General features: G+C 49.7%; 1 protein-coding gene across 3 annotated transcripts in view; it reads left to right on the top strand.

Annotated features, from left to right (window-relative positions):
* Positions 1-23,948, top strand: part of SEPTIN9 (septin 9) — a 554,478-nt gene that overhangs the window by 381,491 nt on the left and 149,039 nt on the right. The window contains exon 1 of one of the 3 annotated variants that reach the window (XM_086930665.1): positions 19,471-19,591. The exons of the other annotated variants lie outside the window; for them this stretch is intronic. The gene's annotated coding sequence lies outside the window, so the exon portion shown is untranslated. Of the gene's footprint in view, positions 1-19,470; positions 19,592-23,948 lie in introns of those variants that run through there. 3 annotated transcript variants of the gene reach the window in all.

The following is a 23,948-nucleotide window of genomic DNA, read 5'->3' on the forward strand; positions in this document are numbered from 1 at the left end:
ATACGAATATCTGAGAATGTTCCTTGCAAGGATCAGGTCAGTTGGACTTCCTACCCTTCCTTGCCTCTTCATCTTGAGGATGTCCTTGGAAAGTTCTGGAAACTCCTGTAGACCCATCTTTTTCATACAGGCTTGATGTTTGAGACTTACTGTGTTATTTCCTCTCTAGTGTCCTCTCTCCTATATGCCCACACTGCAGGAGCTCCCTGAAGAAACCGCCTGATTATTGCAGCACTATACCAAGACAATAAATAAACCTGCAACAAGTACACCTCTGATCTGCTGCTTTCCTCCCCAAGCTCAGAGTCTGGCTGAGGGTGGAAATGCTTGTGCTGTGGTTTCTACACATCTATCATGTTAGTGTTTCTGGAAGGGGGTTGGGGAACAGTCAGTCACATATAAGTCTGTTCCTCTGAAAAGCATAAAGGTTTTTGGCAGCAACATCCTGGTCCCCTAGAGTGAACTCTATCTAGCTTAGAAACAAACCCCACAAAGACAATCCCTGTTGAGCGGAGTCTATTACTCGCCAGTGTTCTTGTCCACAGTAAAGATGTGATGGGTGGAAACACTTGAATCCATTTGAATTTTTAGGAGACTGCCAACATGTAAATCCTTATTTCTGCCAACAGGAGTGGGGGTGGAGGGAGCAGCTACTGTTGAACCAGAGTTTTAAACCTCCCCTTCTGATGCCCAGGAAGGCCTCGTGGCCTGGGATTTCATCTGTTCCCCTTCAAGGAGGGCCCATGCTGGACAGATTCTTTTCAGTGGGACCAAGACTGGGTGCATGTGGCAGGCTGTCTGTAAATAACTCTCTTGAGTAAAAACGATGCAATGGAATACTGCCCAGAGAATTGCCCATGTTTAAACCCTGTGGTTTCTGTGTGCAGGCTCTGTTTCTGTGTGGCTGCGGACGCGCTCTGAGCACCTCCCACTTCGTCGCTTGTCTTCCGGCGGTAGTTTCGGTGCCGCCGGTATTGCGGCGTTGAGGTAGCTGCATCCGTCCTTATCCTACTGCTTTGAGCGGGCGGTAGAGAAAAATTGGAGATTTGCGACCTGAGACCCGCATCTCGAGACCAGAGGATTAAACCGCGACCAAATCAGCGAACGCGCTGCAGTGGACCGCGAGTCTAGCGGGCAGCGAGGGAGGTGGGGACACTATTCTTCTTTTTTTTTTGGAGCCAGCCCGTAGTGGACTGCAAGGACCTTGCAGGTTTAGAGTCCCCCTAGCCAAAAGCGGCAGAAAATCGGAGAGAGCAAGCACCGGGCATTCCCATTGCGGAGGTTGTCAATGGTGAGGAGATATAAAAAGCCACAGTAAGACAAAGGGGGTGATTTTCAAATAAGCTGTGGACCAAGCCCAGAGACAGTTTGGTGCCTGGAGAAACGAGTTTTTAAAGGTGCAGTGGGGGAGGAGAGCGCAGGCCCATAGAACAGAGGTAAGTGAAGAGGTAAATTCCTCCCTCCCTAATAAATAGTATGAAGTGTATTTGATATAGGAGATTGTTACGCTCCTAGGATCTGTGGGAATCCTAAAGAAAGCGAAGGAGGAACCCGTTGGTAATTTTGGTTACTCTGGGGGGATAAAAAAAGAAATGGCCCTGGGGAAAAATAAACCACGCAGAGCCGCGAAGAATTTCAAGAAATTAGGAAATAGAAGGGGCGGAAGATCTATTGGATTTATCTAAAGACTTGAGTAATGTAATAAATGTGATGGCAACACCAACTGGAAGTAAAACTCCTGCAATGGGGTCTATCCCGCCCTCTATGACAATCCAACAGAAAGCGCTGTTGATCTCTAAGACAGCAAGTGCAAAAGGAGGAACGGCAGTCTCAAAATCCATTAAAGACTTTTTGGGAAAGCACTTTAAAGTGAAAGAGACACCTGAAAGATGACTGAAGTGGAGCCCCTAAAAATAACAGAGGACCAAGTAATAAACATGGAAATCCTGAACCAGACGAACTTTGACATCGCCGAGATCCCAACAGAACCACGCTTGTCCTCCTCCCCTCGGTTATTCCAGTCTTTAATTATTCAGGACATTGAAGTCGAGGTGGAGGAAGAAGAAATTCAGAGTTAAATACAGTGTGAAAACCAGAGTAAACACGGGCGGGAGGAAAACTCGGTCGATCTTAGCCCTAACGTGAAAGAAAGACTGCTAAATGTCAACACTGTTCATACGGGTATATCAGGCCTGCATAGTCTGGAGGTGACGGGCTCTTCGAGTTTATCAATGCTAGAGGTTATGTTGATGCTCCAGAAAACTTTGCAGGGCATACTAGAGGTGTCAGTTTTCAATAATGAAATCTTAAAGACACAAATGCCCACATGCATCAATATCGGCTTTTGCGATTTCTAAATTGCGAAAAATAGCGATTCGCAATTTAGAAATTGCAAAAGCCTATGCATGATTATTTTTTAATTTTTTATGCAATTCGGTAAAAATCGCTATTTTTACCGAATCGCATAAAAAATGCGAATTTCAAATTGCGAATTCGCAATTCCCATTCATTCCTATGGGCCAAAATGCCCATAGGAATGAATGGGAATTGCGAATTTGCAATTTGAAATCGCAATTCATCAATCCATTTCAAGGGTGGAGAGGGGGGTCCAAATAGCCCCCCCCCCCCTGCACCCATGAAATGCACTTTTACCTATAAGTTACAGACACACATGTCCTATGGACATGTGTGTCTGTAACTTAACAGTTTAAAAAATGCATTTTTGTGCATTTTTAAACAATTTCGCAAATTACCACGAGGTTCAACCTCGTGGTAATTTGCACTTGCAATCTTTAAAATCGCAAATTTTTTAAGAATGATGCATTGCATTTAAGGAATTGCAAAATTGCGATTCCTTAAATGCAATCGCATTTTAGAAAATCGCAAAATTTGCGATTTTCAACAGAAACAAATGATGCATCTCAAAAAGCATTTTTTGGAATCGCAAACGGACGATTTTAAGGAATCGCACCGTTTGCGACTCCAAAAATGCTTGATGCATGTGGGCAATAGTAACCAGTTTAAGAACATAATTGGGGAGCTGATGTAGATTAAAGATCAAATGCCTTCCTTAGTAAGACCGGTAGTGAATAATGCAGATGAGGTGGAAGAAGAGATAGAGGTGAACAGACCCAAAGAGGATGATCCAACAGTATATATTTCCTGTTGCCCTATGATTATAAAAAGGTATGGCGAAAGGAGGTGTTTTCCGAAGAGGAGGAAGGGGAAAAGGGCCCCATGTACAAGCCAGGTAGCAAAACAACAGGAAAAGGGGAAGGAGGTAAACCCTGAGCCAAGGCCCAAAGACAAGGTAGGGTTGCTAGAAACAAGAAAGTTAACCTTTGTGGACATAGGAGCAAGTTCCAATAGAATTGAAGATCAAAGTAGGAGGGAATCAGGAATAACAAGGTAAAGAGTGTGAAAGTCCACTTGAGGAAGTACCCAGGGGAAAAGGAGGAGGATGTATCTGAATGGGGGACGGAGACATCTATAGGGGCAGGGCCCAGTAACCCAACCTCGGGGAAAGACTGCAGGAGTAGGAATAGGGGTAGAGTAGAAGTCAATATGGACAGATGGGATGAAAGGATGGATGATAGTCTAAATAGTCTACAGACAAACAGAATTGTGGACACTTGGCTATTTGTAGAACCTATCGGACAGGGAAAGGGGGGGGAAAGAGCTAAGAAGTTAAAGCCTCTAAATCGCTCACAGCTCCACTTGTCATTTGCAAAATGTCCCAGCTTAAAATATGTTAGTACAGATGATTTAAAAGAAGTGGTATTTTTGAGTAATACCAAAGGGGAAGAAATAACAAAGGTCCTTCTCCACTCAGCACTAATAAAAGTCGCAATGGAAAAAGCTGAAGCTGAAATTCTATGGGAAGGAATTAGATTACTAAAGAGAGAGGACGTGATAATGGATATTCAAGGGAAACAGTTCCTCAGAAATCATGCGGGCTGATAGAACGGCAAATAAAAATGATCACTGCGGGACGGGGTAATAAGGGAGCCCTGGAAATCACCATAATCCCTAAAAAGCTAGGGTGGGGGGAGGAAGATGTCCTGGTTGGAAATAGGTATAGAGAACTAGCTTATATAGACTGTGAGGAAGAGGGGAACCTGAGTAACATTGACTAGGAACGTGGGTCGTCGTGCAGCCTATCCTTCTTGTCCTGGAATGTCAATGGGTACAAAAGAATACGGACTCAGGAAGGCTTTAAAAATGTCCTGGGGAAAACCGATATTCTATGCTTACAGGAGACCTGGCTGTGCGACGAAACCCCAGTCACAGACCGTTTTACTCACCATGTAAAACCTGCAAGAAAGAACCAAGTAGGTAGGGCATCAGGTGGACAGAGGACGTTGGTCAAAACAAGGATAGTGAGTGATATAGTTCTTCTTGATTTAAAGTGTAACTGGGCATTAGGTAGCAGAGTGCTGACACCAAATAACAGTGTAGGTGAGGGAGGCCTATGCATTATCAATGTTTATATACAGAAAGGGGGAAAACGAGTATAAAGCGGAGTTGGAACACCTAAAAAAAGATTTAGAGGATCTATATGAAACCTACCCAAGAGATGTACTCCTAATATTGGGTGATTTTAATCATAGATTAAATCCCCAAAAAACTGACGCCTGGCTTAGTGATTTGAGAAGAGCGTACAATATAGAGTTTTCAATGTTTCCCAGTAGCAACATTTCAAAACAAGACGTGGAGCTTGGTCAGCTGCTTGGGAGAAATGGGGTTGGTCTGCCTAAATGGTAGGAAAGAATCGGATGGGCCAGCAAAGCACACCTTTAAAATAGGACCGCAAATGTGCCCTATAGACTATATATCTGCGCAGGCATGGTGTTTCCACTTAATACAACACTTTGAAATACTTATGGTAGAGGGCAGCGATCATTTCCCGCTATGGATGGAACTGCAGGTAAATCGGGTCCCGCCGAGAGAGAAAGTGCTATAAGTAGATATTGAATACCCAAAGTGTCTTACAACCCGGATCAGCGAGGAATATATAAAGAAATTGAGTGCATTCCAGATAATAGTTGATTTAGAAAATCTACCATCAGGGGAGGATCTATCCTGGCATGAGGATATAATAGAGCATCTTGTAGAATGCCTGAGGATAAAAATCAAACGTTGAAACGAGGGTTCAGTAAGTAAAACTAAATTAAATTCTAATAAACCATGGTTTGACGAAGAGTGCCGGAAAGTAAAGGCCACTATTAGGCAACTCAAAAGATGCCTTAGACGTAGTTACAACGATGTACTATCAGCAGAACTTAAGAAACTGATGATAAATTATAAGGCAACTATTAGAGAAAAAAAAGATCCTTTAAATAAAAATGCTGGATGAACTTACTCATGGCAATAGAAGACAAAAACATCTGGGACATTTAAATTGTATTGACATTGAAACGTCTTTTGAAGGTCATGTTGCGACGCTCATGAGGGAGCATTCACTTTTAAATATGGAACATTTTAATATGGTTGTATTAATTGTATGCATTGCAATGGTTTTAAGTAACTATGCAAATAAAGTTTTACCTATTACTCATGGCAATAGAAGAAAAAACTGTCAAAGGCTTCTGGAAAATGATACAGCAATGTACGGGGAAAGGGCCAGGGACTATGCAGTGCTCAGTCCCAGAGGATAAGTGGGTGACTTATCTGGAGGAAATTTATGGCAAACGGCAGAGGAGTGGGGAAATACCATCATCCAGCTGGCCAAGAGTCAGGGAAGAAGTAAAAGGGCAGTTCTCCCCAAACCATATTAAGACCATTATAGTAGGATTAAATTTAACACGTGCGCCTGGCCCAGATAACCTACCGGCAGTCATTATAAAAACAAGCATTAGAAATGCAATAGGTCTCGCAGCATTAGAGTTAGTGCTTTTAGAATTGTTTATGGTTTTTTTTGTAAATCTTTAGCATGAGGTTGAGGGTGAGTGAGGGTGAGGGGTTGAGGGTGAGTGAGGGTGAGGCTGAGGGGTTGAGGGTGAGGGTGAGTGAGGGTGAGTGAGGGGTTGAGGGTGAGGGGTTGAGGGTGAGTGAGGGTGCGGGGTTGAGGGTGGGTGAGGGGTTGAGGGTGAGTGAGGGTGAGGGTGAGTGAGGGTGAGTGAGGGTGAGGGTGAGTGAGGGTGAGTGAGGGTGAGTGGGGGTGAGTGGGGGTGAGTGAGGGTGTGTGAGTGGGGGTGAGTGAGGGTGAGTGTGGGTGAGTGTGGGTGAGGGATTGTGGGTGAGGGATTGAGGGTGAGGGGTTGAGGGTGAGTGAGGGTGAGGGGTTGAGGGTGAGGGAGGGTGAGGGGTTGAGGGTGAGGGGTTGAGGGTGAGTGGGGGTGAGTGAGGGTGAGTGAGGGTGAAGGTGAGTGAGGGTGTGGGTGAGTGAGTGAGGGTGAGTGAGAGTGAGGGTGAGTGAGAGTGAGGGTGAGGGTGAGTGAGAGTGAGGGTGAGGGTGAGTGAGAGTGAGGGTGAGTGAGGGTGAGTGAGGGTGAGTGAGGGTGAGTGAGGGTGAGTGAGGGTGAGGGAGGGTGAGGGTGAGTGAGAGTGAGTGAGAGTGAGTGAGGGTGGGTGAGGGTGAGGGTGGGTGAGGGTGAGTGAGAGTGAGGGTGAGTGAGGGTGAGTGAGGGTGAGGGTGGGTGAGGGTGAGGGTGGGTGAGGGTGAGTGAGGGTGAGTGAGAGTGAGTGAGGGTGAGGGTGGGTGAGGGTGGGTGAGGGTGAGTGAGGGTGAGTGAGAGTGAGGGTGAGTGAGGGTGAAGGTGAGTGAGGGTGAGGGTAAGTGAGGGTGAGTGAGAGTGAGGGTGAGTGAGGGTGAGTGAGAGTGAGGGTGAGTGAGGGTGAGTGAGGGTGGGTGAGGGTGAGGGTGGGTGAGGGTGAGGGTGAGTGAGGGTGAGGGTGAGTGAGGGTGAGTGAGGGTGAGTGAGAGTGAGGGTGAGTGAGGGTGAGTGAGGGTGAGTGAGGGTGAGTGAGGGTGAGGGTGAGTGAGAGTGAGTGAGGGTGAGTGAGGGTGAGTGAGGGAGGGTGAGGGTGAGTGAGGGTGAGTGAGGGTGAGTGAGGGGTTGAGGGTGAGTGAGAGTGAGGGTGAGTGAGGGTGGGTGAGGGTGGGTGAGGGTGAGTGAGGGTGAGTGAGGGTGAGGGCGAGTGAGGTGTTGAGGGTGAGTGAGGGTGAGGGCGAGTGAGGTGTTGAGGGTGAGTGAGGGTGAGGGCGAGTGAGGTGTTGAGGGTGAGTGAGGGTGAGGGGTTGAGGGTGAGGGTAGGTGAGGGGTTGAGGGTGAGTGAGGGTGATGCTGAGGGGTTGAGGGTGAGTGAGGGTGAGGGGTTGAGGGTGAGTGAGGGTGAGGGATTGAGGGTGAGTGAGGGTGAGGGGTTGAGGGTGAGGAGTTGAGGATGAGTGAGGGTGAGGGGTTGAGGGTGAGTGAGGGTGAGGGGTTGAGGGTGAGTGAAGGTGAGGGGTTGAGGGTGAGTGAGTGAGTGTGAGTGAGGGGTTGAGGGTGAGTGAGGGTGAGGGGTTGAGGGTGAGTGAGTGAGTGAGGGGTTGAGGGTGAGTGAGGGTGAGGGGTTGAGGGTGAGTGAGTGAGGGTGAGGGGTTGAGGGTGAGTGAGGGTGAGGGGTTGAGGGTGAGTGAGGGTGAGTGAGTGAGGGTGAGTGAGGGTGAGTGAGTGAGGGTGAGGGGTTGAGGGTGAGTGAGGGAGGGTGAGGGTGAGTGAGGGTGAGGGTGAGTGAGGGTGAGGGCGAGTGAGGTGTTGAGGGTGAGTGAGGGTGAGGGGTTGAGGGTGAGGGTAGGTGAGGGGTTGAGGGTGAGTGAGGGTGAGTGAGGGTGATGCTGAGGGGTTGAGGGTGAGTGAGGGTGAGGGGTTGAGGGTGAGTGAGGGTGAGGGATTGAGGGTGAGTGAGGGTGAGGGGTTGAGGGTGAGGAGTTGAGGATGAGTGAGGGTGAGGGGTTGAGGGTGAGTGAGGGTGAGGGGTTGAGGGTGAGTGAGGGTGAGGGGTTGAGGGTGAGTGAGTGAGTGTGAGTGAGGGGTTGAGGGTGAGTGAGGGTGAGGGGTTGAGGGTGAGTGAGGGTGAGGGGTTGAGGGTGAGTGAGGGTGAGTGAGTGAGGGTGAGTGAGGGTGAGTGAGTGAGGGTGAGGGGTTGAGGGTGAGTGAGGGAGGGTGAGGGTGAGTGAGGGTGAGTGAGGGTGAGGATGAGTGAGGGTGAGTGATGGTGAGGGTGAGGGGTTGAGGGTGAGTGAGGGTGAGGGGTTGAGGGTGAGGGGTTGAGGGTGAGTGAGGGTGAGGGTGAGTGAGGGTGAGGGTGAGTGAGGGTGAGGATGAGTGAGGGTGAGTGATGGTGAGGGTGAGTGAGGGTATATACCCAGCTATGTCTTCGTAGTTGTAAAATGTAGTTGAACCTTGCACTGGTAGGCATTCAATTTAACGTGCTACCATAGATATGCTTTCAGAATATTAAATTCGAAATTTACTTTACTTTACGACGCCCTCAATGTCTGTACATTCATGGAAGGTGAACAGCATGCATAGAAGCCCTCAGGAGCACAGCAATGGGAATGGGTGAAAGCAGAATGTTTCCAAGAAGTACTTCGTCACAAGTGGCGTCTAAAGAATTACTGAACAGAAGTGGCCATAATTCGGGCAATGCTGGTACACAAGGGGAATGTGAACCTTAAAAATGTAAGCAGAAGCTGTTTGGATTAGCGAGAGTGCTTTTAAGTAATAATTTGACTAATCCATTCTAAGTAATGAGGTAAAAAAGTCGCTACTCGGAGGTTAAGAAAAAAGAAGCCGGAGGAAGGCTTGTGGTGGGGATAGATTCCAAACATTCCCTGAAGCCATAATGCGAATTAACCTTATAACAGTACTATGAGTAGGAGTGAATGTTAAATGGTATATGTGTAAAATATCTAGTAAAACATACAGCTCAAGTACAAAACGATACTGCCAAGGTCTCTGTAAGGAAAGCGAACTGGGACAAAGCTGTTAATAGTTTACCTCCAGCACCACAATATGCTCTGCAGAATTCAGATGCTGGCGCCCAAAACGTACTTTCACTCACGGTCAACAACAATTTCCCAAACAATATGACCAGTGTACCACTAATATATAAGCAAAGGGTGCTGCCTTATTACAGCGTGCTGGTGAGACTGGAAATCACCCGTTTCCCAATAAGCGTGACACCGCTGCTGAGGAAGCCAATACAACAATGCCATAGAAGCCAATAAGCAGCCAATAAAACAATCCATTCAGTTTCCAATGGGCGTGCCGCTGAGGAAGGCAATAGTAATCAATGCTGTGGAAGCCAAACCTAAAAGCAGAAACCAGTGGGCATACTGCCGCAGTCTCTGATAACCAACCTTTGGGAAATGATTAGGCACAACTCTGAGCAGCACAATCAATGCACAGCAAGAATGAGAATGGTAGCACGCATGTTGCGTAGTGCTTCAGTATACCGAACGTTGCGCTGTATGCATTCGGATTGTCATCTCAAGATGGAGGCAACGCATAACCAAAGCGTAATGATGAAGTGTTGCAGTGACAGTTGAGGTTGAAGCCGTTAATACAGTTGAACCGTCACATACATCTTAGATAATGACAAATGCTGCAAGCATCGCAAAAGGTACTTACCGCCATGGTATACAATTTTTCATTGAAATTAGTTAACGCATAGTGCTAAAATAGCCAGTACTTGCCTGTTGTTTTTAGAAAACAGAGAATCCAAAAGATTTCCAGCAGGAGGATGTGGAGCGATATTGCACAGGGTTGCACGCTGATGAGTCCAGTGTGTTGGGGATCGTCACCAATTCTATAAAGAAGCCTCCACACATGAAAGGGCAAGTTCATGTATTTATTGTACTTCCAACCCACTTGCGAGTAACTGTCAGGAACACTTCAAAAGAATCCGGAGGGAAGAGAGGGGAGGGGGGAGGAGAAATGCGACACGGCGGGAAGGGGAGGGGGCGGAGCGGGGAGGGGGCGGAGAGGGGAGAGGTGCGACACTAGCTGAAGTGAGAAGGGAAAATAAAGAGAAAATGTGCAAGAAAGAGGGCTGGAACAGGAAAGTCAGAAGTAAATATGGTAAGATAAAAAGAAGCATGAACTGAATTAGAAAAAGGCTGGAAAGGGGAAGAACGATTGAACAAGACGGACGGACGGAAGAGAGGGGAGGGGGGAGGAGAAATGCGACACGGAGGGAAGGGGAGGGGGCGGAGCGGGGAGGGGGCGGAGAGGGGAGAGGTGCGACACGGCAGGGTAAACAAAGACGGACGTGCACGCGCACGCGCTTTTAAGGTCAATGCGCATGCGCATTGAGCTTAGGCGCATGCGCATTGACCTTAAAAGTCACGGGCACTGCAAGGAATCGCCACGATTCCTTGCAGTGTAGATAAAGAGTGGATAACTCGCAATAGTCTCGCTTGCTCGATGCGCATGCGCATCGACAGGCGAGACCTAACGAACCCAGAGTGGTGGGCAAAATTCTTCTCAAAGTTGTTTATGAGAATCTTAGATACAGGAATTTTGCCAGATAGTTGGAAAGGGGCTATTATAAGACCGATACATAAAAAGGGTGATGTAAACTCCCCTAAAAAATTATCGCCTAATAAATCTCCTGGATATTGGAGAAAAGGTATTCTCCAAAGTAATCCTAGGGCTACTGAAAAATTGTCCAGAAGGTAATTTGATAGTTCCCCCTGAACAGGGGGGGATTTAAATAAGGGCACTCAACGGTTGACCACTGCTTTGCTCTCTGGGCGGTCGGTGGAAGTCGATAGAGCAGAGGGGTAACCTATTTTGCTGCTTAGTGGACTTCCGCGCGGCATTTGACCTCGTGGGCAGGGAGCAGCTGTGGTCAATCCTGGTAGGCTATAAAATATATGATGATCTGCTAGCCCTTATATAGGCCTTACATTCAGAAAATTGGGCCCAGATAATCCTGGATGAGGAGGGAGGATTATCTGGGAGGATCCAGATGGGAAATGGTTTGAGGCAGGGGTGCGTACTAGCCCCCTTTCTTTTCTCTCTGTTTATAGCCGATCTACCACTGAAACTAGGAGAGGCCAGAGGGGCTAGCCCAAAATTAGGAGGTAACCACATATCTTGCCTGCTATATGCGGATGACCTTGTGATCATGGACCAAACACTGATAGGTCTCAAGAGGAAATTAAACGTATTTAATTAATACTGCTTAAATAAAAAACTAGTAGTGAACATGGAGAAGACCAAAATATTATGTTTTGGTAGAAGCGAGGCTAGGTTCCCTTGGTGTCTAGGTACAGTTCTATTAGAGAGGGTAACAGAGTATAGATACCAGGAAATATGGTTCACAAGCAATCTGAAATGGTATACCCCTCTGGAAGCTTTAAAAATGAGGGCAACAACTACTGTGAAGGGTCTAAAAAGATTCAACAGCGTCTATGGCGAAATGTCAGATGGGCTGTAAATAAAGGCCTACTTAGCAATGGTCCTTGCTCAATTTCTTTATGGGTCAGAGGTACTTACTCTAAGTGGGAAAAAATGTTGGAATACAGAGGAGGGAAATTTCCTGAAAAGCCTGTTCTCGCTGCCAAAATCATCAATGGTACAAGCAGCTAGAGTAGAGCGGGAACTCACCTCTCGGGCAGTAACTGCCAGTATGGCCCTAATACGCTTTTGGCAGCGCCTAGGGTCAGGGGAGATTCATAAAATCTCCCAGTGGTGTAGAGGTGAAATTGCCATTAGTGAGCTGTCCTGGGCAAAAGAATCAAGAGCCCCTTTAAGAGAAGTGTATGGATTGCTGGGTCTAAATTTAAGCCCGCAGCTAGGACATGCAATAATAGGTAAAAAAGAACTAAGGTCCCTGGGAGCCGATAGGTCCCGTATAGGTGACCGTGAGTACCTCTTGAGGAAAACATTGGTGGCCCATATGACCCAGATGTGGGAATCAGAAGTACAACAGTATCCCTATTTAGACAGGTTACCGAACTACCATCTAAGACGTGAGGTATTAAAAATGAGAATGCGAATAAACCCTTGCTACGTAAATAACAGGGTTAAAAATTCCATGATAAATAGTGATGGTAAATGTACTTGTATGTTAGGTACCCCCTGTGATATCGTACATATTTTATTAGACTGTAGGTCGGTTTTAGATATACGAAAAGAGATTTTATGTCCGATATTCAAAAAATGTAGAATTAGGAATAGGATACAAGCTGCTAATTTGCTAGTGGAAATGACAATGTTAGATGTAGCCTGTGCTTTGGGGAAATTTAGGAGCAAAATGAGGGTGTTTCTCCAGTTGATATAATAAAAGGTGCAGCAGTTCACTTAGTATAAAATGAGAGTATATTTTTAAGGGTGAATAGCAATGTATGTATTTTAGAAAGACTGTATATATATGTTGAATCTATTTTTATCTTAACAATTTTTAGGAAGAAATCTGTTTGGTACCTTAAGGATATGGGTTATCTTTGTGTAATGTCTATGAGCTGCTATTGTTTTTAATAATGTATTATGCCATGTGCTTTTAAAAAGGTTTATAAAATGTAAAGTGTACACTTTTGTGGTTTTAACGAGCCAAATAAAGTTTTATTGACTGACCAGGTTTAAACCCGATTCAAAGATGTCCATCCATCACTTCTGTGCGCCGCACACTGTTATGACAGCCGCGCCGCACCCTGGGAACGAGGCCAGCCCCTCTCCGGCGGCATTGTGTTTCCAGACAGAGCCCTCTGTTTCCTCTTCTTCGCGGAGTGCACAGGTGACTCGGATTCTTTGTGTCGAGGGTGCGCCGCGCTGCCCTCTGGGAGCGGGCTGCTGGCCGCCGCCTCCTTCCTTTGAAGTCCTTGTGGGTTTGCCACCTTCTCCCTGACGCACAGCTCCGGGGCTCCCTATATAGGGAATTACCGACCTCACAACAGCACCAGCTATAATGGTGAATTATTACGAGGGCGCGGTGTCCCTGCACCCAGCTCAGCTCACAGACACTGAATACCTGGACTTCACCGAGCTCTTGGTAATAGCAGGGTCCAGCCTCCCTAAAGCAATCACCCCTCCATGACAAGACACTAAATGAAACCCCACCCGACACGCCACATCTGGCCTGCTTTGAAAGGGACCCCAAGCCGAGGCGCTTAGAGCCCCCAAAGACCTCGTTCACTAACTTGAGGCCGGGCGTGACACATTTTGGGCCTTAGCCCGGCACGTGCCCGAAACTACAATAAACAGTATTTCTTTTCCACAGCGCGCGCCATTGGTAAACTGAGAAACCACACAGAAGTAAACGTCTTCGTTGGGAAATCGCACGTGTATGTTTACACGACGCGCAGTGACGTAGCGATACTAAGTCCCGGTTCGAAGATGCTGCCAGTGCCCTCCTGGCGTGCCCATTCATATTTCTGGGTAAGGGGTTTCAGGCGTCTCCCGCCCGCAGTTATCCTGCGAGATGGGCTTTTGGTGGGTGGGCAGTCCTTAAATCTGGATGCGTCTAATGGCACTGCCATGGAGCGCTTCGCAGCCTCCTTGGGGTTATGATGCGCTGCATACGTTTTACAGTACATAGCAATGCAAGGACTTAAAAGCGATGCCCCGACGGCACCCACGGGCCACGTGTTTACCCTGTCAGAGCGGGACTGGGCTCTGCAGCCAGGGAGGGGTTAACGTGAGTAGAGTCAGCCTGCTGGTTCCACATTAGGGCCAAGCTGCAAGGCAGCGCCGCGCGACACACCTCTGCGGGGGGGGGGGGGGGGGGGGGGGGGGGGGGGGGTGATATGGAGTGGGGAGAGCGGACCCCAGAGGATTGCCGCCAACTGTCCCAGATGTGGCAGAGAGCCTGCCTGCCTTACTGGGGGGCCGAGGTGCCGCCATCTTCTCCAGAGACAACTGGTGCCTGGAGGAGCCACGAGACAGCTGGGCCTTTACAGAGCTGTGCATTGTTACTCTCTGTAGCCAGCAGAGCTGTCACGGGGAGACTGCAGAGGTGACATCTGTAGACAGCTGAGCTGTCACTGGAAGCAATGCAGAGAGGCTGCCTTTAGACATCTGGGCTGTCGGGGCTAGACTGCAGGGATGCTGTATGCAGACATCATCCCTGCTCCTGGAGGAGACTGCAGGGGTGCGCTCTCTGGACAGGGAGACACCGAAATGTCTCTCTCTGTGTTGTCTATAGACTGGTGGGCTGTCGCAGATGGCGACTGCCTGAGCGCTCCGTAGAGCTGTGCCATCAGTTGAGGGGGTCCAGGCATCTAAGCTGTCACAGGGGGGCTGTTCGGAAGAGCTGTCTCAAGCGCAGACGTCATCGGTGCTGTGTGTAGACGGCTGAGTGGTCAATGGACTCCGCGCAGGTGTGGTCTGTTAATAGCCGAGCTGTCACAGAATAACTAAAAGTGGGCGGTCCAGAAAGGAGCACTCTCTTTTGGTAGCTGCCATGCTCTGTAACTCTCTGTCAGCAGCTGTCACATTCTGCAAGCAGCACTGCCTACAGGTATCCCATTCCGTCACACATAGTCTCTATTAGCAGCTTTCACTTTCAATAAGTAGCACTCTCCGTGGGCAGCTGTCGGATTGATAAAGAGTGCCCATTGTTGACAGCTGTCACATGCTGTAAGTAGGACTTTCTATGGAGATCGGTCAGATTTTATAGGCAGCCCTCACCAGGCAGGTACTGATATCACATCGGGTGTAGTTCTTTCCCGGTCAGCTGTCTATTTTTGCATGTAGCGCTCGTTGTAGCCAGTAGTCATATTCTGTAAATAGCACTTTCTGTGGCAAGCTGTTGCTTTCGGTATATTACATTGCCTAGGCAGCAGCCACATTTTCTAAATTACACTGTCTATGAAACAGTTCCATTTTGAAAATTACTGTCTATGCAGCAGTCGCATTTTGTTAGTTACTCTGTCTAGGTAATAGTCACATTTTGTAAATTACACTATGTAAGCAGCAGGCACATTTTGTAAATGACTCTGTCTAGGCAATAGTCACATTTAGAAAATGACTCTGTCTATACAGCAGTCGCATTTGGTGAGGTACTCTGTCTAGGCAACAGTCCCCTTTTGTAAATTGCATTGTCTAGGCAGCAGGCACATTTTGTAACTTGCATTGTCTAAGCAGCAGTCACATTTTGTAAATTGCTTTGTCTAGGCAGCAGTCACATTTTGTAAATTGCTTTGTCTAGGCAGCAGTCACATTTAGTAAATTACTCTGAATAGAGATACATTATGTAAATTGCATTGTGTAGGCAGCAGTCACATTTAGTAAATTACTCTGAATAGAGATACATTATGTAAATTGCATTGTGCAGGCAGAAGCCAGGCTCGGTAGGTCATACATGCCAACATTTCAGAAGAGCAAAGTGGGAGAATTAAAAAAAAAAAAAAATCGGGAGAGTGGGGCATTGAATCGGGTTAGCGGCATGTATGGGCTTTGAAAGTGGCTGCTGCAGGATCGGACATTTGAAACGTAAATGCACGTGTTTTTTTAAACTTTAAGATGCACGGAGCGCAATGGCAGGCAGAGAGAGGGTGATGCAAGTGTTGTGCACTGGCCTGGCAGGTTGCTGGCAGTGCATGCACTCCTCCTCCCCCTCCTGTGTGGCAACCCGGGCTGTAACAACTTCCCCGCGCACACACAGCCGCCCCAATACTTCACACGTCTTTAAAAGACCATTGCCTTGTTAATGACGCTTTGTTGGTTTTTCACCCCTTCTAGAGCCCCTGCATGGCCACTCTGAATATTGCTAGAAGAATTAGCACCTTACACAATACCAAACCCTGTCAGCTAAAACCCTCGAGGAATCGGGTTTTTGCTTGCAGGAATCGGGAGGCGGGAGACTAACCTTGAAATCGGTAGTCTCACGCCTGAATCGGGAGGGTTGGCATGTCTGCGGTAGGTAGCACTGTCCATGAGCAGCCTTCATATTATGTAACGTTCACTTTCTGAGAACAGCTTTCATTGTGTAACCAGCCCCCTCCTTGGAGAGCTGTCACAATCGGTGAGTAGCGCTCTCCATGCTTAGTGATCACGTTCGGTAAGTGGCGCTCTCAATGGACAGCAGTCAGTGCGTAAATACACCTGTCACATTGTGCATGGAGCTGTCTCCGTGGGCAGCAGTCACACCTCGTAAGTCGCACTCCCCGTGGGCCTCTGTAACATTTTGTACATGGCTCTCTCCCTGGACAGCTCTTACATCATGGAAGTAGCACTCCCTGTGGCCTCGTATCATAATAACATTATGTAAGTAGCACTCTCTTTGGGCAACTTTCACATTCGGTCTGTAGTGTTCTCCACGGGCAGCTGTCAATGTGTAAGTAGCGCTACCTTTGGACGGCCGTCACAGTGTGTATGTATGGCTCTCTTTGAACAGTCATCACTGTGGTAATTAGCACTCTCGGTGGGTGGATGGCACAAAAGTCGTACAAAAGGGGGTGGTAACAGACGGAGTATCTGAACCAATCAAACACTCACATCCAGTCAAAAGATCGGGGTTTAATCCATCACCGTTCTTTAGCCCACTCTGCCACCCCAGTTCAGACATGGCCATATGCAAATCAGTCTGACCCTGTGCCTCATGGGAACAGCCCAGCCCGAACTGCCAAGCCATGCCTTCCCTGGACCGGAAACAAGCTACCGAGGACCGGTTTCTGGCATTCTAGCCGTCTTCAGCCAGGCTTGCTTGAATCCAGTGGCAAAGTGAGCAAGGGACTCACGTCTGAGCATACCCTGCCACACGTATGGCGGCCAAAAGCGGTACCACAGTGTGTAAGTAGCACTCTTGGTGGGTGAGTGTGATAGTTTGTAAGTAGTTCTCTATGAGCTGTCATCCCAAAGTGTAAGTAGCACTCTCGGCGGGTGGGTGTCAGAGTGTGTAAGTAGCATTCTCGGTGGGAGGGTGTCACAGTGTGTAAGTAGCATTCTCGGTGGGTGGGTGTTACAGTGTGTAAGTAGCACTCTCGTAGGTAGGGTGTCACAGTGTGTAAGTAGCACTCTTGGGGGGTGGATGTCACAGTTTGTAAATAGCACTCTCTGTGAGTGGATGTTGCTGTTTGTAAGTAGCACTCTTGGCAAGAGGGTGTCACAGTGTGTAAGTAGCATTCTCGGTGGGTGGATGTCACAGTTTGTAAATAGCACTCTCTGTGAGTGGATGTTGCTGTTTGTAAGTAGCACTCTTGGCAAGAGGGTGTCACAGTGTGTAAGTAGCATTCTCGGTGGGTGGGTGTTACAGTGTGTAAGTAGCACTCTCGTAGGTAGGGTGTCACAGTGTGTAAGTAGCACTCTTGGGGGGTGGATGTCACAGTTTGTAAATAGCACTCTCTGTGAGTGGATGTTGCTGTTTGTAAGTAGCACTCTTGGCAAGAGGGTGTCACAGTGTGTAAGTAGCATTCTCGGTGGGTGGATGTCACAGTTTGTAAAAAGCACTCTCTGTGAGTGGATGTTGCTGTTTGTAAGTAGCACTCTTGGCAAGAGGGTGTCACAGTGTGTAAGTAGCATTCTCGGTGGGTGGATGTCACAGTTTGTAAATAGCACTCTCTGTGAGTGGATGTTGCAGTGTGTAAGTAGCACTCTCTGTAGGTGGATGTCACAGCGTGTAAGTAGTACTTTTGTTTGCGGGTGTTACAGTCTGTAAGTAGCACTGTCTATGAACAGTCATCAGTGTTGGCCTTTGCTGCGTTACTGCCCTGAGCTGAAAGAAATATGGCGCCCTTGCTGCTGCTGGTAAATAAAACAAGCATTGACAAAGCCGTTAGGTTTCACCTATGCAAGAGCTATTGGCTTTACCAATCTGTTTTAGTCATGGTTTACACCAGTGTCACTGCTGTTCAGCAGGACTAAATGTTAGTGGCATAGAGGAGAGGGGTGTGGAGTGTTGTAGAGCGGAATGGAGTAGAGTGTTGTGTATTGGATTGGCATAGTATGGAGTTGCGTAGAGTGGCATACACTGGAGTGGCACAGAGTGGAGTGGACTGGGGTAGAGTGGATTGGCGTAGAGTATATTGAATAGAATAGTGGCGTAGAGTGCATTGGCATTGAATTCAGTGGCACAGATTAGACTGGTGCATTGAAGAGTGAAGTGGGGTAGAGTTGAGTAGAGTGCAGTGGCATAGATTGCAGTGGCTTAGAGTAGAATTGCGTAGAGTTGAATGATGCAGAGGGCAGTGGTGCAGAGTAGAGTTGAGTGGCATATAGTTATGCAAAGAATTGTGTGGCATAGAGTGCAATTATGTAGAGTTGCGCAGAGTAGAGTTGAGTGGCATATAGTACTGAGAAGGATTGAGTGGCATAGAGTGCAATGGTGTAGAGTGTTGCAGAGTAGAATATAGTGCAGTAGCGTAGAGTGGAGCAGTGCAGTGCAGAGAAGAGTGGTGTAGAGTTCAGTAGCGGAGAGTGCAGTGTTGCAGAGGAGAGTGCAGTGGTGTAGAGTGGCATAGAGAGCAGTGGCGTAATGTACAGTGATGCAGAGTAGAATACAGTTGTGTAGAGTGCATTAACGTAGAGTGCAGTGGTTAAGAGTAGAGTGAAGTGGCGTAGAGTGGAGTGGTGCAGGGTAGAGTACAGTTGCACAGAGTGGAATTGAGTGTAAAGGCCTTAATGCAGAATGCTCTATGCGTACCTCCGAAGGTTAGCGCCATGGGTATGGGCCTAGCTCGCCCATGCCAGGGCTAGGAGCATTCTCAGTGGGTAGATGGCACACCATGCACGTATCTTTGTCAGACTCTGATCACCGCGCTGCTGCTTCGTTTCTCATAAAAGCCAACGTGCACTAGCACAGAAAATGCCACGGTGATTCCACGGGCCACCCACCACTTGTCACCAGCCTCCCTGCTAGAAGCGCACTCACACCGCAGCTGGATTCAGTGTCAACATTACCTCGAACAATGAGCACACGTCACTCGGATCTCCCTGTTAGTACTGCGCTCTCACCTCACTGTTAGTTCTGTGCTCTAATCTGTCATCACTGCACTCTCATCTCACTTTTAGTGCTGCGCTTTGATCTCACTATCATTTCTGCACTCCGATCTCACCTCAAGTGCTGCGCTGGTCACTATGATGCCGACCAGTTCCTGGCACTGGAGCCTGCAGGGTCTTGCATTATGGGATCTGTAGTTTGGTTTTGGAACCGTGAGTAGTGAGTATAACTGAGAAGGTAGGAATGGCGGAAGGCAGAATGACTTCACATCCTTCATGTGTGTATTTTGACAGGGATGTCAGGCGGAAAGCGCAAGCTATGTGACTCCAAGCTACGTGTGACGCTGTAGCTCTTTCAGCTAGCCCAGGACAGATGCCATGCGTGACGCGGACCACATGGCACTAACGAAGCTGCCCAGGCTCCTGCCTTGGAGTGAACTGGATTCCACAGAGAGAGGGGGGGGGTGAGCCAGAAAACGAGGACTGACATTCTGCCTCGCTTGGAGAGGGTTCACCAGCTACGGCCTTCCCCTCCCGCCCCTCCCCGGTGCCCGTCCCTGTCCCCCTTGCCCCGCTCCTCTGCCCACCTCTGGAGTCGCCCTTTCTTCCAGCCACAGAGCGCACTCGCTCCTCGCCTCCTCCTGCACCACGTGAGCAGCGGCGGGCGGAGCCTCGCACACTCCGAAGAGGATCCAGAGGCGCAGCAGCTGCAGCCCGGGGTGAGTCCCACCAGCGCCCTTTGTCCTTAGAGAGGCTTCCAGGCGCCTCTGGGTGCGCCAGCGGCACTGGGTGCCAGCGCACAACCAGAGGGGCCGCGTGGGTGTGCGCGCGAGATCTGGGCATGGGGGGCGCGCGCGCGACAGGGCAGAGGGTGGGCAGCGCGCGTGACAGGGCAGAGGGTGGGCAGAGCCAGGAGGGATAATGTACTCGAGCGGCGCTTTGAAGCAAACTCTTTTATGAATGAGCCCAAAGCAGTGCTTGTGGGGAGGAGGGGCGTCCAAAGACCTGTGGTGCGAGTGCCTGCTGCACACGTATGACACCCCCAGAAGAGCGGAGTACAGAGCGCACTCCGGCGGATGTGTGTGCTGTGACCCGGACTGCAGGAAACTCGCACTTTATAAATGAAGCAGAGACCGAGAGCCCGGCGGGCCCCCTCCCCCCCCCCTGATGTTACCGTTGCCTGCACACATTACAGTCTGGGACCGGGCCAGTGTGCTTGCTCCGTGCCAGGCATGTCAGCGGCTCGCGGGGCGGGAGGGGGTTGGAGAAGACGTTCCCAGGACGAGGGACTTTCACTGGACTAGCCCGGATCTTCGATCCTATCATGGCAAGACTTGTTTTACCGCCCACAAGAGCTCTTGCCGGAAACCGTGCAGGTATGGGGAAGGCGGCTGGAAGCTCTGCTCCCGTGCTTGCCACCGTGGAATATGTTTTGCAAAGCTCCAAACAATAATTTTAAAGCGAAAACAACGTTTCTGTATCCGTTTTTGCGTACACTGTGATTTCTACATAGCATGCTGGATTAATAACATTTTTGGTACAGTTGACATATTTTGAAATAATGTTCTGAAGGATAAAGCAGCAGGTAGACCTTCCTGTGCACACCGTCCCTCGTGGGCTGTTAGTGCCCTGGGGAGGACGGAGGGGGAGGGGGAGGGGGGGGGGGGGGGAAGAGTGTGACCGCGCAGAGTGAGCCCTGGAGCTCGCACGACTAGAGCCATTTCTGAAAAACCGCAGCGAAGTCCACAATTTATAGGAGATGTGACAACACACCGTCTTAATTGTCCACATTCGATGAAGGAAACTTCGCGCAAGGTTTGATCTTGGGGAAGTACCCGAGGACCTCGAGACCCTAACACATCAAATATTGAGACCCACGAGAAACCAGTTCATCGCACGTTGGAACATTAATGCTGTATATCTATCCTCGCGTTATCCCTCGCTTATATCTCCTCACTTTCTCAGCTGTACGTTCAGAGCGCGTTGAAACTTTTGACATAAGGTGCCAGATGTTTTTTGGAGAATCCACTTAGAGGGTTCAAGTTGTCTTGTATGCATCTCAATAGACCTCTAATTTCAAACAGATTTTGACAATGACAAGTTGGGCTCTGTTTTCGCTTTTTGAAATCTGTGCCCCTGGAGAAACAGGGGGGGGGGCATGCCCCGTTTTGCTGTAGCAGCGGAGCGAATGGCTGCAGCAGGCCCTGTGGGTGGCCCTCCAGCACAGGGCTGGGAAACAATATGAGTCGAGGGTGTGCCCGGGGGCAGCGGGGGTGTCAGCGGTTCTTCCAATAGCCGGGAAAGGGGCCGTTGTCACCCCCCACCCCTGCGCCCGCTTGCCACTGAGGCATTTCTGAGACCCCTTGTGTTGTTGGGCCAGCACGGTGCACAGGCGCCTCCCTCGGCTCTGGTTTGAGGCAGCAGAGACTGCGGTGGGGCTCTCCATGTGAGCAGCGGGGCAACAGCGCCGGGTGCGGAAGTAGCTCTGAGAGGGGTTAGGCTTACAGCACCCGTGATGCAGTCACAGCGCTATGCCCACTCTAACCACACCAGCCATGCTGCCATGTGTCAAAGGTCGCTCCCTCAACACCACCAGGAAAGGCTTAGAGCTGGGGCAACTGGGCATCCCTCTTATGCCACCAACAAGGCAGGCATAGACACCAGCAAGGCTGCTTCTTCGACATCAGCAATGCAGCTATGGAGCACAGGGCGCAGTGTAGCCACAGAGCATGGTTCACTCCATTCACAACTGCAGTGCAGCCACACAGTATGGGTCACTCTGCTCACAAATGCAGTGCAGCGCTGAGCATGGGTCACTCCGCTCACAACCATAGTGCAGCCGCAAAGCATGGGTCACTCCGCTCACAACTGCAGTGCAGCCACAGAGCATGGGACATTCCACTTACATCTGCATTTCAGCCACAGAGCATGGGTCACTCTGCTCACAACTGCAGTGCAGCCACAGAGCATGGGCCACTCTGGTCACAACTGCAGTGCAGCCACATAGTATGGGTCACTCCGCTCACAAATGCAGTGCAGCCGCAGAGCATAGGTCACTTGGCTCACAAATGCAGTGAAGCCACCGAGCATGGGTCACTCTGCTCACAACTGTAGTGCAGCCGCAGAGCATGGGTCACTTCGCTCACAACTTCAGTGCAGCCGCAGAGCATGGGTCACTCTGCTCACAACTGCAGTGCAGCTGAAGAGCATGGGTCACTCCGCTCACAAATGCAGTGCAGCCGCAAAGCATGAGCCACTCTGCTCACAACTGCAGTGCTGCTGCATAGCATAGGTCACTGCGCTCACAATGCAGCCACAAACCATAGGTGAGTCCGCTCACAACTGCAGTGCAGTCTGAGAGTATGGGTCACTCCACTCACAACTGTAGTGTAGCCAAAGAGCATGGGTCACTCCGCTCACAACTGCAGTGCAGCCACAGAGCATGGGTCACTCTTTCAGTGCAGCCACAGAGCATGGGTACTCCGCTCACAACTGCAGTGCAGTCTCAGAGCATGGGTCACTCCGCTCACAACTGCAGTGCAGCCACAGAGCATGGGACACTCCACTCACAACTGCATTGCAGCCACAGAACACGGGTCACTCCGCTCACAACTGCAGTGCAGCCACAGAGCACGGGTCACTCCACTCACACCTGCAGTACAGCCACAGAGCATGGGTCACTCTTGCAGTGCAGCCACACAGCGTGGGTCACACCGGTCACAACTGCAGTGCAGCCACAGAGCATGCGACACTCCACTTACAACTGCAGTGCAGCCACAGAGCATGGGTCATTCCGCTCACAACTGCAGTGCAGCCACACAGTATGGGTCACTCCGCTCACAACTGCAGTGAAGCAGCAGAGCATAGGTCACTCCGCTCACAAATGCAGTGCAGCGCCGAGCATGGGTCACTCCGCTCACAACTGTAGTGCAGCCGCAAAGCATGGGTCACTCTGCTCACAACTGCAGTGCAGCTGCATAGCATAGGTCACTGCGCTCACAATGCAGCCACAGACCATAGGACACTCCGCTCACAACTGCAGTGCAGTCTGAGCGCATGGGTCACTCCACTCACAACTACAGTGTAGCCACAGAGCATGGGACACTCCGCTCACAACTGCAGTGCAGCCACAGACCATGGGTCACTCCGCTCACAACTGCAGTGCAGCCACAGAGCATGGGACACTCCACTTACAACTGCAGTGCAGCCACAGAGCATGGGTCACTCAACTCACAACTGCAGTGCAGCCACACAGTATGGGTCACTCCGCTCACAAATGCAGTGCAGCGCCGAGCATGGGTCACTCCGCTCACAACTGTAGTGCAGCCGCAAAGCATGGGTCACTCCGCTCACAACTGCAGTGCAGCCACAGAGCATGGGACATTCCACTTACATCTGCATTACAGCCACAGAGCATGGGTCACTCTGCTCACAACTGCAGTGCAGCCACAGAGCATGGGCCACTCTGGTCACAACTGCAGTGCAGCCACATAGTATGGGTCACTCCGCTCACAAATGCAGTGCAGCTGCAGAGCATAGGTCACTTAGCACACAAAGGCAGCGCAGCCACCAAGCATGGGTCACTCTGCTCACAACTTTAGTGCAGCCGCAGAGCATGGGTCACTTCGCTCACAACTTCAGTGCAGCCGCAGAGCATGGGTCACTCCGCTCACAACTGCAGTGCAGCTGAAGAGCATGGGTCACTCCGCTCACAAATGCAGTGCAGCCGCAAAGCATGGGCCACTCTGCTCACAACTGCAGTGCAGCTGCATAGCATAGGTCACTGCACTCACAATGCAGCCACAGACCATAGGTGAGTCTGCTCACAACTGCAGTGCAGTCTGAGAGTATGGGTCACTCCACTCACAACTGTAGTGTAGCCAAAGAGCATGGGTCACTCCGCTCACAACTGCAGTGCAGCCACAGAGCATGGGTCACTCTTTCAGTGCAGCCACACAGCATGGGTACTCCGCTCACAACTGCAGTGCAGTCTCAGAGCATGGGTCACTCCGCTCACAACTGCAGTGCAGCCACAGAGAATGGGACACTCCACTCACAACTGCAGTGCAGCCACAG

Source organism: Lissotriton vulgaris, chromosome 7 (genome assembly GCF_964263255.1).
Source record: "Lissotriton vulgaris chromosome 7, aLisVul1.2, whole genome shotgun sequence".
Taxonomy (NCBI): domain Eukaryota; kingdom Metazoa; phylum Chordata; class Amphibia; order Caudata; family Salamandridae; genus Lissotriton; species Lissotriton vulgaris.